The sequence below is a fragment of the Canis lupus genome, chromosome 2, assembly GCF_003254725.2.
Source record: "Canis lupus dingo isolate Sandy chromosome 2, ASM325472v2, whole genome shotgun sequence".
Lineage (NCBI taxonomy): Eukaryota > Metazoa > Chordata > Mammalia > Carnivora > Canidae > Canis > Canis lupus.
In genome coordinates this window covers 30,462,729-30,476,377 of record NC_064244.1, presented here as the reverse complement: position 1 = coordinate 30,476,377, position 13,649 = coordinate 30,462,729, and positions in this window count along the sequence as shown.

Here is a 13,649-nt window from a genome sequence, read left to right as displayed (position 1 = left end):
GTGGCAAATGTCTGACATTCAGTTACTATCCTCAAAATAGCTCGCTTCTCAATGGCTCAGCAAGTTCTGGAAGTCCTCCCCTGTTTCAAGGTACCAAGAACCATAAATCCATATTTAATTAGCTCTGAATGAAATGCTGGAGATGATAGGATCTTTGTGCTAAAAATGAAACCCAACAGGGTCTGGTTGATTTATGTCTAAATCAGAGTTATAATTTAATTAAAACGACATGCTGGATTAAAAAAAAAAAGAAGAAGAAGAATACAAAAAAACTCGCTGGCAGAGTCCTTCCCACGTGAAATTCAAATTCAGTGTCTTATGGCTTAGGAATCTCCATATTCGGCTTCATTGTCACATTGCTTAATATGTTTTATTCATTCCTCTTCCAACAGCTTACTTTCTTAACTGGCTTGTTGCTCATTAAGTCACTGAGTGTCTCAGTGACTCAAAGTTACAGACCCAAAGTTTGCATACAAACACATCTTTATATCTTAATGGAGGACTTATTGGACTGTTCTTTGAAGATTAACTCTCCTCTTCACCAGGCCTGTATTTGTGGGGGAAGGTTAGCGTTGAGCCCACGTACCGGCTCTCAAGGCCTAGTTGCAAAGGAAAAGATAAATAAAAGGGTGGATTTTTTTTTTATAGGGTCGGGGGACGGGGAATCACAATATTAATATGAGCCTGACATTTTTAATAGTACAACTCGAAAACGAAGTTTTCCCATCAAAACTTTAATCGTTGTGCTATTCTTACAAGAAAAGAAAAAACAAAAAAGAATTCCTGTAAGTCAAAACTTCTATCTTCCTCTACTCTGAGTACAAAACATTTCAAGTCGGATTAGATTATAAAATAATATGATGTCATAAAGAGTTTAGTGAATTATGTGTAAATAATCCGGAAAAACTTACTTGCATTTTTATAGACGCTCAACTTTCAACAGTCAGGATGTCCAGACACTTCACGCATTTTTATTTATTATTTATTTATTTTTAAAGACTTTATTTATTTGTGAGAGACACAGAGAGAGAGGCAGAGACACAGGCAGAGGGAGAAGCAGGCTCCCTACCTGGAGCCCCACGCGGGACTCAATCCCAGGACCCCGGGATCATGACCTGAACCGAAGGCAGATGCTCAACCGCTGAGCCACCCAGACGTCCCCATGCATTTTTATTTTATTCACACTTTGTTTTCATGGGTGTGTGAGTGACACACACTAGCGGGCTGTCACTCTGGGCGCTGTCATGCCACCAACATGGAGGACATTTCTGTCGCCCTGAAAGGGCCCCCATGCCCTCTTTCCAGCCAATCTCCCCAAACCATCAGTTCCCACACGTGTTGCGTTGGATTTTCTTCTGCTGGACACGTGTGTTGGAGAACCTGGCTGCAGGTCGGGGTAGTGTGTTAGGCCCACGGCCATGTGCATGGCGGGGGTGGGGGCGTGGGCAGGGGTGCAGCTGGGCTGTGCTTCCCGGGGGTCTGGCCCATCCGGCTGGTCCCCTCTGGCCACGACCCCAAGAAGCCCAGCTGCCTGCTCCCCCTTGCCAGCTCCTTCTCCACCAGGGGAGGGAACAGCCTCTGTCTGTCTGCCCTCTGGGGACAGGAACCCACTTGATTTTGGTTCTTCTGTGTCCTTAGCTCATCATCATCATCATTGGTTTTAAAATCCTCTGATTCTGTGGAATGTGTGTCTACGTCTCAATGGTCAGAGTGAATGTGGCTTTCTCTTCCGACTTTTATATCCTAACCAGGAGAGAAAATCCTCCCCCAACTCTTCTAAAATATACATTTTATACATCTGCTTTGTAAAAAGTCAGAATATTTCTTATTTTCTGCCCAAGCTGTTGGGAAGATGTGGCCGTAGCCGTCACTCCTCCGGACAGGTGCAGCTGGGAGCGCGGACCCCACGGCTCAGGGATCTTTTTATTAGCCTAGCACAAAATACATAAAATATAAACAAGGGCAACCTTTCAGTTTTACACAAATTTTGTTTAATAAGCATGCGCTACTTATATTTGTAAATAAAATGACAAGGGCAAATAAAGCAATTATGATTTTAGGTCAAAATTTAAGGAGGAACAAAATTTAAGTTCTTGAAATACTTGGTTTGGAATGATTCAGGTATTTGTCAATTAGGTAAATAGTAAAATATTATTTAGGATGTCTGCATGCATGCGTTAAACGTGCACACAGTCATATATATTATAGTGAGAGAAAATTAAAAAAAAATAAAATTAAAAAAAAATTATATAAAAAAAAATAGGGATCCCTGGGTGGCGCAGCGGTTTGGCGCCTGCCTTTGGCCCAGGGCGCGATCCTGGAGACCCGGGATCGAATCCCACATCAGGCTCCCGGTGCATGGAGCCTGCTTCTCTGCCTATGTCTCTGCCTCTCTCTCTCTCTCTCTCTCTGGGACTATCATAAATAAATAAAAATTAAAAAAAAATTATAAAGTGAGAGAACGCTTCTACAATTTTTAATTGATCAAATTGAAAATTTGCCTAAGAAAACACATGGAGTTTCGGGTGAGGAAGAAAAGCCCCTCATACTCAATCGATTGCTGGATTTTCACCAGATTTCTCATCCACATTCCTTTTCTTCCCAAACTTGCCCTCGCTCCTCTGCCAGCGTGGACATCTCTACACTGTGAGCTGCTTGTCACCCATCGGGGCACAGCCTGGTCTTGAGGGCTGTGGGGAGAAGCAGAGGAACATGGTGCTTCTCCCAGGAGGGTCCTGCTCCACTCACTCCTGCTCCTCAGCATCTTCAAGGAACCAATGAAACCGTGTACTTGGAGATATTCTGGAACGTTCTCCAAGGTGGGCACTCCCCTGAAATTCCAGCACACTCCTTCTTAGGCGACGTGTTAAATGTTCTACTCATCTCTCCTTTCCAATGTCAAAAATCTCTGAGAATCCTCCTATTTTACTCTTGGCACAAAAAATAATTTAATAGGCAGGCTGCAGGTGGGAGAGTACCAAGGGAGAGAACCCAAGAGAATAATTATTGACTATTGAATGAATATTGATGAAGCATCTACTATGTGTCCAGCACTAGAGTGGGGTTTGGAGATACAAAGAAATCGGCAACATGGCTCTTCCTCTCTGAGGTTAGTGGGTAAGATGCACCTGAGACATAGGACAGTGGCTGTAGGCTGGGCTGGGCCAGGCCCTTCTCTGCTTCGATTTCCATACTCCGAGGGGTTGGTCACAGAACCGAACGAAGAGGGTGCCTGGAGTATAGTAAGTCCTCGGGACGTGAGCTCGTATTGTTTTCATCGTCTGTGACACGATAAAGGTCTTACATGAGCAAGGGGCAGAAAGGACGGCTCAGTGGGTTTTGAAGAACAAGTAGGGGGTTTGCTAGATAAACAGGAGCTGGGAAAGGAGAAGACGGTTGGGGTGGAGGGAACACCAATAGCAGAAACACAGATGTGAATCCGATGGAGCATTCAGGAGCTGTGAAGAGAGGCCGGCACAGTTCACACTGGGTTGTCCCGCCAATGTCAACCATGTAGTGACCACAGGCCCCAGTGAGCCCCTCACACATGGCTTTCCAAGGGATCGCCTAGTGCCTATATGGCCTTCTTTTGCTTCCTCTCCTCTCCTGACTTCCCTCCCTCACCTCCTGCTGTCCTCTAGGGGGGTGGGCATCATTCAGCACCAAGCCTTGGTTCTACCCAACAGCGGCAGGCCAGGCTGTGTGTCTCTTACATGGAGTAAGCACTGGACTCCTCCCATTGGTGCAGCAGACATCATTGCCCACATGCTGTGGGTCAGGGCTGTTTTAGCTCTTTGGGACACATCATCCAGCATGGGACTCAAAGATCCCATCGTCCCATAGCTTATATCCTGTCAGGTCGAAGGAGGTCACAGATGTTACAGAGCAGAGGATGACAGTAAAAGTAGGGTAAGGCTAAGCGACATGGTAGATGACATGAGAGGGGTCCTGGTTATGTTTAACAGTAACTGTTTTATAGAATAGTATTTCAAAGTCTTGGTGCAGGAGGGAGGTATAAGTTTTCATCAGAAATGTCATGATGGAGCCTAAAAATTAAAGCCAGCTTATATTTATCATGTGGATTTGCTCGCCTTGAAAGCTGTTCCTTGAAATCAAATGATTCTCAAACTCTAAAGGCATACTTCACCGACAGGTCTCATGGATGTAGGAGGTTTGGGGGCTTAGTAAGCATCCCGATTTAATGTTTGGGAAGCAGGAGGCAGAGGCGGGGGACTGCACCTGCCCAGCCAAGAGACAGCCTTGTGGTATCACAGACTCCACCAGGCTTCTCTAGGCCGAGCCTTTGTGGACTGGCTCAGCCTTCACAGCTCCAGACTCCACGGAAGATGTACAGTCAAACCGCTGCTCCGAGTTTCATCACGAGACTCCACGTTACCTAGTCCTTCAACCAACTGGCTGTTCTTCAGGAAACCTCCACAGAACATCTGACAGATGTTTTTCGAATTAAAAAAATATGACATATGTTTATTTAATTAACCAACTAACAAACTAAACACCACATGGGACAGGTATCGTTGGAGAAGGTGGAGATGCAGAACTCCATGCCCCCTTGAGCTTACGCTCCAAAGGGAGTCACGTAGGGCAGGTTACTGAGGCAATAACTCAAGATTCACTGGTTTCCTCTCTTCCCTGACTCACTCACTGCCATTGACTGTACCGAGAACTGCCTATGTCGGTTTTCCCATTTGTGCCATCCCTGCGGCTTATCCCTTCTCCACGATTGCTGTCCTGCCCTCTGCCTGGGGGGGCTGACCATAGGATAGCATGGGCCAGCTCCCTTGCTGTCTGGCTTCCTGTGGGGGTTGTCGGATGAGTGCCCTGGAGAGACAGAAGGATGTGGTGTCCATTCCTGGTTTGGCAGCCCCTGCCAGATGGCTCCTTCCCTATGGCCCCCACTTCCCCCTGAGTGCCAGTGACCCTGTTCCCTTTCCTGCTCTCTCTGGTCTTCCTGCCACTGCTGGTCTCTAGGGGCCTCTGCATCCTGTTTGGTTCTCCTCCCTCTGCCCACGAGTCTGTGAATGGCCTCTTCTCAGTTGAGTGATTGGAGTGGGATTCCAGACGGCCCTCTGACTGATGCTCCAATTTTACACATACCAAGTGTATACATGTCAGGGAGCTTGTGCAGCAAGCATCAGGATCAAAGACATGTTGATGTATAGATCATATAGACGACTGAGCACAGAGACAACAACACATGTCAATAATCCATCCCATGGCATCATCAATCTGTGGAGGATCAGCTCCAAGGAAGCTGGAGCTGCAGGCCCCCAGCCTGTTGGGTCTTAGCCCTGGAGGGGGATTTTCAAGACTGTGGGTAAGCTGTTAAAAAGGAAACAAGGCAAAGAAGACAGGCAACTTGTCTGTGCATGTGATTTTGTTCTTTGGATTCTTCTAGAACCCACTGTATTTTCAGTGTCTTTCATTGGAAAAGCAGGGCCTTGAGGCAACTCAGACCCAAGGTCAAATGCAGCTCTGACATCACGGGTCATGTGACCCTGCAACACTCGCTAGGCATTGGTTTGCCAGTGTGTAAAGTGGGGAGCTTTATGGAGACCTCATAGGATCAACACCACAGTGGGGAGCCTGCTGACGCAGAGCAGGTGATGCTTGCCCCCAAACCATCAGCCTCTTTCTGCAGACAATTCAACTATTAAGTGCCATTGTGTAAGCTTTATCCCCGTCTTCCCTTCAACCCCTACATACCCTCTGTCCCCCCACAACACAAACTGCAAATGCCTCAAGTTCCCAGTCACACCTTATAAGGGCTCACTCCCCCATGAATCGCCCATTTACACAGGCTCTGAGATGTTGGTTGGGTTGGATTGGATTTCCACCCAGAGTCATCAGCCTGACACTCACCCAAGGGCAGGTATTTGAGGAGATGGGCAAAGCATCCTCTAGCGTCTGCTGGATGTGGATGTGCTCGTTAGTGCTCCAGAGCAGCAGCTTCCAATCGTGGCTGCTCATCAGAGTTCCCCGGGAGGGGGTGGGTGTTAAGCATCCCCATTCTCCGGCCTCTGTCCAGATCGATCAAATCAGAGTCTCTGGGGGTAGGGCCCAGGCATCAGCATTGCTAAAGCTCCCCAGGTGTTTGCAGCCAAGGTTGAGAACCAGTGTTGTATTCCGCAATATAAGCCCGAGGAACAGAGGAATTACAGCTTCATCAAAGCACTAACTCAACAGACCCGTCTGCCCTCCCATAGACCTACACGATGATCACCTTTCATCAAGCCGTTACTGATGGGAAGCACAGCAGTTCCACTTGCGAGTAGACTGTGGCTTAATTTTCAAGATCTTGCTCATGAATATTGGGAATTGTAGAAGACAATGCATGGGAGAGGGTGCCTTGGTGTGTTGGCGCTGCCATATCCAATACCATAGACTGGGGGGCTTATCACAGCAGAGCTCACCTCTCCGCTCTGGAGGTGGGACGTTCAAGACTGAGTGTGGGCAGACTCGATATCTGGTGAGGGCCACTTCCTACTCCCAGACGGCGTCCTCATCCACATGGCGGATGGGAGAGGGAACTCGTCTCTTTTATTCACCAGTGTATCTCCGTCTCCTGGTAGGCCTGGGGGCTGTGTTCATCTGCTCGGCCTGCCATAGCCAACACCACCATAGGCCTTAGCTGTAACATCAGATAGTAGTGCCTCACATCCCAGAGCCTGGAAGTCCAAGATCAAGGTGTTGGCAAGACTGGTTCCTCCCGAGGCCACTCTCCTTGGTGTGGAGACGGGGTCCTCTCCCTGCATCCTCCCGTGGCCACCCCTCTGTGTGCATGGGGATTCCAGTCAGACTGGACTAGGGCCCACCATCATGACCTCATTTTACCTTCATTATCTCTTTAAAGACCTTATTTCCAAATATAATCATGTTCTGAGAGGTTGGGGGTTGGGACTTTGGCCTATGAATTTTGAGGGACACCAATGAGTCAGTGCTGATATATAAGTAAATGAAATAACAAATGGATGAATGAATAGAAATGGAATGGGGTAAGAACGTGAGAATTCATTCGGGACAATTTTCAGATTCCAAAGGGAACGAGTCTGAGGTAGAAACGATTGAAATTCAGTGGGGGTCTGGGGCCATCTGCCTTTACTCTTTACCAGTCTCTTCCATGGGAGAAACTCCACGTCAACCCATTTCTTTGAAAAATTTGGCAGGAGAGAGAATCAAGGACTTTGTCTTCTCCCAAGGATGGCCAAGGGGAAGAGTGATGGATCGTCTACCGGCGTGTCTGGAGCGGGGCCCCCTCGTCCACGCTGCATGACCGGGGACAGAGCGACCAGAATGGGAGACGCATCAGAGGCCGTGTCCCTTCACCCGCCACAGGCTACGTGGTCATCAGGCAGCGCACCTGAGCCGTAGGGCAGGGCCACACTCATGGCTCCTGTGTCACAGCAGTCAGAAAATTGACTCAGGTGCGGTGTGCATCATGTAGCTACCCATCAGAAGCTGCCGGCCACCCTGCAGGGCCTGCAACTGGGAACAACCTCCCGCGATTGCCCCAGTCGGAGAAACCAATGAGTAGAACAGACATCCTTGAATGTCCCCATGCGGAGCCTGAGCTCACTCCGCACCCGCCCTGGCCACGGGGACGAGGCTTTCCGTGGCTCGCGTTGCAATGAGGCCTCGGTCACGGGTGTCTCAGGGACAGGCCCGCCAAGCGAGCAGGGATGTGACCGGGGCCCGTGGCGTGACTGCATGTGGCTCTGCTGTCGTCAGCGGGGTGAACAAGAGAGTCACGCCTCCTCCAGGAGCCGGTCGAGAGCCCCTGTAGCCCCCGACCTTGCCGCACGATAGCAGCAGTGCGCCCAGCAGTCACGGTCACGGCAGCGCCTGCAGTGGGACGGGCACTGCAGCTGCGAAGCATCACAGGCCGCTGAGCCTGGACGCCCCGGGGGTCCCGGCGCAGGAGCCTGGGAGCTCAGAGGCAAGTTGTGTTTCTAGCAGATTACTTGCAGGAGACAAACCGAGGTAAGGAATTCGTGGTATTTTTTCGGAATGGGGGTTTGCTCAGGAAAAGGCTGCATGTGTGAGTGTGCGTGCGTGCACGTGTGCTTACAGGCAGCACGTGGAGCAGGGAAGGGACACCAATAGGCATGTCCTCCCAGGGCCGGGGGCGCAGGTCCGGACCCCAAGAAGCCCGGGGAGCTGTGGACATGTGAGAGCCTGGGGGAGACGCTACCTGGAGGCTCTGGCCCAGCCAGCCCTCCTGCTTGCAGCTCTGTCTGACAAGGGGGCTCCCCACTAAAGCTCTCTCCTCGGGGCCTCCCACTGGGCCGCTGTGGCCAGGCCTGACCCCATCCAGCACGGCCTCCAGCAACTCCCGGGGCAGCTTCTGCCTCATTCTGCTTCCTCTGTTGCACCCAACGGTTCTGTCTGGCTCCTGCTCCTTGCGGTCCCTGCCGCCCCCACGGAGCCCTAATGAGCCTCTAGGGTCCTCACCATCACCTCTCACCCTCGCTACCAAGCCACTGTGTCCTCTGGCCCTCATGACGTGCGGCTCACATTCCACTTCTGGATTCTCGGGCCCCAACCCCAGGCTGTTTGAAGGTCCCCCCACCCCCAGCTCTGGTTTCCTCCACCTCCTAGTTTCTAATAAAGTGAGTTCCAACCCAGCTACCACCACCGTGTCACAGAGACCACCTGGCTTAAAGTCCCCTGGACCATCATGTCCTCCCCTGTGCTCTCCATTATTCCAGGAATCCTACAACGAAGGCAGACACATGATGCCTGTGCTTGTTTTTATAAGGACACCGCCCCTCTGAGGTTGGCGAGCTTACGCCCAAACCCTAACTTAGGAAGAGGTTGGGGAGACTTCTTCGCCACCTGAAAATAATAGGGAGGCAACCCTGGTTTTCAGGAATCGCCCCAGGCCAGGAGTTCATGCAAATAATCCCAGAAGGGGTGCAGGGGTTCCCATCCTAGCATTTTCGATCAAGCTGGGGATGCAGTCTTTGCCCTGGGCCCCCCTCAACCTCCTGAGTGATAAACAGTATTTGTGATCCTTGTGAAGAGCAGCCTCCCCCCCCCCAAGCTCTAGGGCCCTGCGCCCAGGAAGGGGGTCTGTGGGCCACGCCTCCTGGCGTCTAGACCTCCTGCTCCACCTGGGACGCACCTTCCCCAGGAGGCGGACCCTGTCTGCTGTGTTCCTTCTCCTCACGTCCACACTCAGTCCCTGTGATCCCACCAACACGGCTGGCTGGCTGGCCGAAGCGGTCTCAAAGCCGGCATGGAGGACGAGCCCCAACCTTCCCTGCATATTTTGAGTGTCGAGTTACAAATGTGGGGATTTTATGCATTGCAGTATGTTCAGGATCGCTTCCCCAGGTTGTATTTTGGGCACGATGAAATCTGTGGCAATTACGTTCTCACACGTTTCTGTTATGCCCAAGAATCTGTTATTTCCCACTCCCGTGATTTAGGTGGTCCTCCCCATACCTGGAGGGCTCCGTTCCCAGACTGCCCTTCCCACCACCTGCTGGGCTGTTGCCCTATGCCTCTGCCTCTTGGGCTGCGCTCCTCCTCGGGCCTTTGAGATGCAATTTGGTAAAAGATCAAATGCTAATTTAGAGGCTGCTCTAGGTGAGAGATCTGTAACAGGATTTAAATAGAAAGGTGTTTACACCCACGGGAGCGGGAGGATGTGTGGAGGATGCGTGCTCCAAGACGCCGTTGAGATTGTCATTTCGTATTTCTGCATTGTGTGAAGTGCGTGCAGCCTGGCCGAGCCCGGGATAGAAGCACAAATAGGTATCGTAGGATCGTAAGGGAGTCACTGCTGACACAAAGGAAAAAGTGGGGTGATGTCCGAGGGGTGGGGTGCCGAGGTGTGGGGCCTCCCTGTGCGGCCCCCCAGGCCCCTGTCCCCATGCCTCACTTTTATTCCATTCAACCACTTGTAAAACTTTGGTCCAGTTGTTAATTGAGACGTGACTCCCTTCTTGGGTGTGTCTTATAGAATTATGTCTTATATAGAATTGTATTAATTCTTATATAGAATTAAGGAAATAAAAATCCTGTCCCTCTGAAATTAGGAAGAACATAGGAATATGTGAAGGGTTTAAGACAGAGGATCTAATGAGCATAAAAGGGTCCCCCCTCAGCACCCATGCCACCCCCCACCAAACAGCATGCATTAATGCATTAATTAAAATTGTTGTGCTCTATTCCTTTAAAACTTTGTAATTATACTTAGTTAGATGAGAAAGGAAAACAATAAGTTCTGAAAAGACAGTTCACACCTCCACACCCCTCGCAGTTACCTCCCCACAGGGACCTTGGGGTTGTTGACGGGGTTTCCTTTGCCCTTGTTGGCAGGGTGTGTGACCACCAGTGGCCCAGGGAGGGGGCGGTGTTCCCAGCACTTGCCCTAGCCCCCTGCAGAAGCATGGCCAGAGTGCTGTGGACTCCGGGGTACGCTTCCTCCCATCTGTGGGGCAGGGGCCTTGCTTCTCTGAGGAGTCTCCTGGCGGGCGACCCCGGGTCAGCGTCTCCTGCACATTGTCCAGACATTCTGGAAGCACCTGCCGGTGTTGCAACCTGGGAAGCGTTTTCCTCCATCCCCACTGTGTGTTCCTCTTGTTCTGAACATCAGCCCAAATGATTTATTTTATTTATCCTTGTTCACACCTATTTTACTTCAATTTTTGAATAAATGGCATTTTTTTTTTTGCCACCACTCCCCCCCACCAACTCCCGGAAGGTGGGGTCAAAAACCACCTGCTTGCATGACGTCATCACAGCCACCTCTCCTGGGAGTATCTCCATGGGCTGGATCTATGTTCACACAGTACAGGCCACAAGCAGCACGTGGGGTTCCCCCCTGGTCACACGGATCAGAGGAGGCACCTGAGAACTGGGTCTCCTCTCCCGGAAACACCGAAACCTAGGAGTCAGGACACCCTAAAGGCCCAGTGTTTTTGCCTGAACACTTCTACCTGTGGGCAAATTTGAGACACTTAGGAATGCCACGTGCACACACGCACAATGCAGTCAGCACAGAGCTTCACTGTGAGTTGGAACCCAGGAGAGTCTGGTCATGTCATCTCTGAGCTGAAGCAAAATCGGGGCCCCTGTAGGGACAGCTTGGGGTCCATCTACCTGGTTTGGAGGTCTTTGCTCTGCTCAGGCGGGTTAGACACATGGAGCCTCACCATGGCCATCACTCTAGCACAGGTTTAGGAGGGAAGGGTCTGTGGTATTCTGATGCTACATCCAGTCCCGGTGCCTCATTGTACTAATGCTGGATTATTGGCTTTAGTGGATCGTTGTCCAACCAAAGATGGGATGCTTTTCAAACTCTATCCTTAAAATACATATATATTGCTTCCAATAAATTGTTCTAAACCATATTTCCTTTAGGATGGTATTTAATAGAGATGTCTGGTCAACACAAAGGTGCCTTACTCTCTGTGATGCCTGATTTATTGACAACAAGTTTCTGTTTGAGAATGTTATAAACACAGATATTATAAGTAATAAATCGGGTTCTTACCTGATTAAAGTGCAAAGCCGCACCCATGTTCAAGATTTGCCTTATATTTTTATTTCTCGATGAGAAATATATTTTTCCTTTTTAGGTGACTAGGATTTCCTTATGACTGTGCTCCTCATGCTATGACAATGAGCTTCAGATTTGAAGACTTTTGGATGATTTTTTAAGAAAGATTTAATTTATTTATTCATGAGAGACACAGAGAGAGGCAGAGACACAGGCAGATGGAGAAGCAGGCTCCATGCAGGGAGCCCCATGTGGGACTCGATCCCAGGACCCCGGGGTCATGACCTGAACCATTGAGGTAGATGCTCAACCACAGAGCCACCCACGAGTCCCTCTTTGGATGATTCTGATTAAATTAGTTCCCTTCAGGTGCATTTTGCTGGAGGAAAAGGGATGGACAAATGTCAAAAATAAATAAATAACAATGATCTGGGGAGCAACAGGGACTCCTGCTCATGGCCGGTGGGAATGCAAAATGGCGCAACCACTTTAGAACATGGTTTGGCAGTTTCTTTCAATTTCTTACAAAACTAAACATATCTTTACCATAAGATCTAGCAGTGCTGCTCCTTGGTATTCACCCAAAGGAGTTGAGAACTTATGTCTACACAGAAATCTTCACAAGAAAGCTTACAGCAACTTTATTATCGCCAAAATTTGGAAGCAACCAAGATGTCCATCCGCAAGTGGGTGGATAACTAAACAGACAAGGGACTAGTCAGCACTAACATGACATGAACCCTCGGTGGGATCAAGATGGAATAGTAGGAAGATCCTCAACCCACCTCCTCCCGCAGATTCACCAAAATCCACAACTGGGTAGAGGGCGACTCTCTCTGAGAACAAACTGAAGACTACAGAACAAGGCGTACACAACTAAGGATGTGAAGAGGAAGAAAGGAAGAAAGAGAAGAAGCTGCCAAGCCATGAAACAATAGGAAAAACCTTGTTCGCACTGTTACTAAATAGAAGAAGCCAGTCTGAAAGGCTCCATACTGCATGGCTCCGACCCTATGGCAGTCTGGAGAGGGCACAGCAAAGAGATTAACGGTTGCCAGGGGTTGGGAGGAGGGATGGACGGTGGTGCACAGGGGGTTTTTCGGGTCGGTGAAAACACTCTGCGGGATACTATAATGGTGGGTACATGCTGCTGTACATTTGCTTAAACCCGTAAAATGCACAGCACCAAGAGTGAACCTCAATGGCCCCTGTGGACTTGGGGTGACGTTAATCATCAGCGTGGGCCCATGGGTTGTAATAGATGTACCATGTGGTGGGGATGTTGGCCATGGGGGCAGCTGGGAGTGGATATGGAAATCTCTGCACTGGCCCTGTGATTTTGCTGCGAACCTCAAACTGCCCTGAGACACAAAGTCTCTACCGAGAATCCGTTATGCTGGGTAGTGCGTGGGCGCGGGAGGACTCAGAGGCGTTGCTGTCATCTGCACCGTGCACCCCTGACTTAGCCTGGAGCCTGCGAGCACTTTCCTGCTACACCATCAGTGAGTCACAGGGGGGCCGCTTTTTTTGTTTTTTTTTTTCAGCAGAAATAATTGGTCACAGGTGTCTCCGTAATAGGGCCACTCTAGGACACTTCCCAGCATCAGTGGCCTCCAAGTCCTGCCCACCTGCAAGAAAGAAGCCCCAGCAGCCAAGGGGGCGGGTCAGAAACCACCCCCTGAACTGTTAAGGCTGTGAGCGTGTTGCCCACTGTTTTATAGCTGCTCGGGGTTGTACAGTCTGCGCACAGTGTATTCATGCAGGTCGGGGGCTTGCGTTGTGTGCGATTCTCACTAGGTATAGATTTAAACTAAGGCCCCTATAGTTTCCAAAAACAAGAGAGGAGGAAAAAAATGTAAAGAAGGAAAAGAAGGCAAAAAAAAAAAAAAAAAGCAATGCAACCAAACCCCCGCTGTCTGGGACCGAGACAGGTGCCAGCCTGACATTATCAGTTGAAAACTCCCTGGCCCAGAAAGGAGGTGGCGGGAGCAGGAGGCGGCAGCTGAGAGGCGCCCGGGGGTCCCGTCTCCATGGCAACAGTAGGCTTTCCCAGGAGGCTTCTGGTGTTGGATTTGGGGGAAGAGCTGCTTGCAGGTTTGGAGGTGAAAGATCAGTTCTCTTT